We start from the raw sequence: 4,047 nt of genomic DNA on the forward strand, positions 1-4,047 counted from the left end.
TCTCTCTCACTCTTTTTTCATATTACTCGAATAAATGATATCAAAATAATAATTACGAGTTAGCGTTAAAATATTTTTCCTTTTTTCCTTTTTTCCTTTTTTTAATAATGCTCGTTATATATGAATATATAATATCTTATATAATTTTTAAAGTTTATTATATACGGATATATAATTTCCATATATAAAACAACGTCATAGACAATTTTAAGGACTTATCGCTAATGAATAAATCCAAGAAGAATAAACAAAAAAAAGAAAAAAAAAATATTAATTTAAATCGAAGAAACGTTAGTCTCAGTAAAAAAAAAAAAAAAAAATATACATATATATATATATATTTATATTCATAAACAGTAAACCTTCCTACCCCTTTTTTATCTCGTTCAATCGTTCTACACTATATTGAGTAGAAATAGATATTGAATATAAAAAATGAAAAAGAAAAAAATATCTATACATATATATATATATATATATATATAATTTGTTCACTTACCACTTTTAAGATGTTCTCTGATGGCTCCAGAACCCTCATTCCCACGACGTAGATCGAAATCGAGGATGATTGTATACGTAGGAGTTTGACAATGAAGTTGACAGACACAATGACGTTTGGTTGAAACTCATCTTCGTTGATGCACTGACTCTAATTCGCGTTAATTATTTATTAATTAATGAGAGACGACGGTCGGTCACTGAATTTAATACGCTCATCTTTTCTATCATTTAATTATTATCATTAAATATAATTAACAATAGTCTGTTTGTGAGACTGTTTAAAAAAAAAAAAAAAATAAATAATTATAATAATAATAATAATAATAATAATAATAATAATAATAATAATAATAATAATAATAAGAAAACTTGTGTACGAACGAAAAACACTGAACTCCTACGCAATTGACTGCATTGCGCGCAGTCGATTAAAATTACACACAATGGTGGGTGTGGTGGTTCCTTAAAAATCATTTTAATCGCGATAACGCGAAATATATTATAATGAGCAAACAACACTTGCTTCTACCTCGCGATCCTTTCTTTTTTTTTTTTTTTTTTTAATTTTCATTTCTTTATTTCTTTTTTTTTTCCTTTTCTTTTCTTTTCTTTTTCTTTTCTTTTTCCCCCTTCTATTTAAACGAAACAACACACGATTTACTCGATTCTGCATCGCGCATGTATGCAACGACGTTGCTGGAAATAAAAGGAAAAACATTGTTATCGCTGTGATTGTTATAAAAACAACAACAAACAAACAAAAAAATAAAAACAACAAAAAAAAAAAAAAAAGAAAAAAATAATAATAAATCATTCCAATTATAGAGGAAACTTTTTATTAAAAATGTAATTTTACTCACTTTAAAGTCAACGTCGAAGTTTCCACGATGAGTATCCTCCGGGAACGTAACAAAAACACTGACTCTACCACTTCGCGAATTTATATATCTATTGACTGAGAAAAAAAAAAAAAAAAAAAAAAAAAAAAAAAAAAAAAAAAAAAAAAAAAAAAAAAAAAAAAAAAAAAAACGAACAAGCACTGCTTCTACTGCACGATTTTCATTTCAATTTAAACGATGCAACACACGATTTATTTCTTATCTCGCGACGCGATTATAATGATCATCTGGAACATAAAAATGAAGAAAATTATTATATAATTATTAATTATAACAAACATATATATATATATATATATATATATATATATATATAATATATTAGGTGGAGAGGAAGGAATGTCGCTTTCTTAAATTAAAATCAAACGAATAAATTTTTAACTTTAATTTTTATTTTTAATCACAATCAAATATCGACATGCGCAGAAACGACATTACTTTCTGGTCCCCCCTAATATATCGTTAGATCCAATTGTTAATAAAAAATCTTTTGAATATTTAAATAATCCATAAAGTATATTAATATCTTTTCTTATTTATAATATATGATAAACGTATTAAAATATTATAAAAATTATAAGAATGCACATACTTTGTTACCTTTCTATTTAGATATTAACGATTGTTTCCATGATAAAAATTATATTATATATAATATAATACGTATATATATATATATATATATATATATATATATGTATGAGTAAATATGTACTAAATATCTACGTCGTAGAAAATTGACTTACTTTTATACGTGGATAGGAAAAAGAACGTTCGCTTCGGAGAAACCTTTTGGCTTTTTCTTTGTCCTTTAACAAACACGTTTCAACAAGCTCTGTATACGTCCTTGGCCGAGGAATAATTTCCTGGAATTGCAAACAAAAATATGAGTCAACGATTATTTACATTCCGAATATTACCTTTCTCTCTCACTCTCTCTCCCTCTCTCTCACTTACTCTCTTTCTCTCTGTCTTTTTGTTTCTCTCTCTCTCTCTCTCTCATTTACTCTCTTTCTCTCTGTCTTTTTGTTTCTCTCTCTTTCTCTCTCTCTTTCTGTATCATACAACACTCTCTGTCTCTCTTTCTCTCTTTCTCGTTTAATGCTTTAAGAAGAGATAGATTTCTTACCTATTCGTAATACATTAATAAACTGGTATATGTATATATATATATATATATATATATATATATATATATATATATATATATATATATCGTGCTATACTTTTTTCAATTCCTGGAATTCTTGGAGAAACCAGAAAAATGTGAGACTGCATTATATAAGAATTAAATTCTTTATGCTTATGTATTGTATATACGATTATGTATTTGTGCGTATGTAGGGAGAGAGTAAAAAAGAGAGAGAGAGAGAGAGAGAGAGAGAGAGAGAGAGACAATGAGAAAAAAAGAAAAAAAATTATTACTTGTGTATGATACGTAATACATATATATGTGTGTGTGTATGTAGCATAAAATTGATATATATATATATAATGCGAGCATATGTATATATATATACATTTATATGTACGTATATATATGTTTAATAAAAAAAAAAGAAAAATGAAAAGGAAGAGAGAGAGAATAAAAAAGATACAAGAAAAAGAGATACATATATGTATAGATGTTATGTGATACGTATATGATACATAATATATATGTATATGAAAGAAAAAAAGACGTGATACAAAATTCGATCGATTAAAAAATTATTACTGATACTGTAATTACGAATAAAAGGACGAACAGAAAAGTATGAGAACTCGCGTTAGGATAAATCGAGTAGAAAATTTTGTAAAAAGGAAAAGAAGTAAAAGACAAGAAATGAAATAAAAATAGTACGACGAAATATTATCATTTCTATTTTTAACGAAAATATCTCTTTAACCCGAGTCTGTCTCAAATTGAAAATAACACGTGTTAGAAAAGGCGTGTTCAACTATCGATTGATATATGGTACGATATTGTACGTTAGAAAATAATTCTTTAATTACCTGTAATTACGAGGAACGACGTAAATCCCGTACTAATCGCTTACCGTTCGACGATCCAAAATGGCGTTTATGTGAGAAGATACGGTCACGTGATTCGGCTCGCGCATGCGCGATAACAGTTTACCTATTTATTTCATACACAACGCGTATAATAAATCTTTAATACGATACGATTCGTCATAAATTTGATGGAGACAAAAAAAAAAGAAAGAAAGAAAGAAAAAAGTAATAGTGATTTATCGATCGAAACTATGAGAATTATTAACCTTTATACGACACACATGTAAGTACGTACGTACGTACTTACGTAGAGAAAGAAAGTAATAAAATGTGAGAATAAAATATGGTTGAAATGGATACGCAGGGAGGATGTTCGACGACAGTAAGGTCTTAGATCGTTTTTTTTTTCTTCTTCATCTCATTTTCCACGAAACATCATTTCTTCGAAACGTCGTAAAGTGAATTACGAAAAACGAAAATAAATATCGAACGAACGAATTTGTTCACATAAAGATATATATATATATATATATATATATATATATATATACATACGTATAATGTGTGTGTGTGTGTGTATATACGTAACTACATAAGTGAAACAACGTAAGTGAATGTGATCTGATAATATTTGTAAAATTAAAAATGTTAG

General features: G+C 26.8%; 1 long non-coding RNA gene across 1 annotated transcript; it reads right to left on the minus strand.

Moving 5' to 3' along the window:
- Positions 1-1,503: 1,503 nt before the first annotated feature.
- LOC124431456 lies at positions 1,504-3,458 on the minus strand. Its single transcript, XR_006944012.1, has 3 exons — positions 3,396-3,458; positions 2,147-2,266; positions 1,504-1,627 (listed from the first exon to the last, which is right to left on the minus strand). It is a non-coding gene; the product is annotated as an uncharacterized LOC124431456 (long non-coding RNA).
- Between the last annotated feature and the right edge of the window lie 589 nt (positions 3,459-4,047).

This window comes from Vespa crabro, chromosome 21, assembly GCF_910589235.1.
Source record: "Vespa crabro chromosome 21, iyVesCrab1.2, whole genome shotgun sequence".
Lineage (NCBI taxonomy): Eukaryota > Metazoa > Arthropoda > Insecta > Hymenoptera > Vespidae > Vespa > Vespa crabro.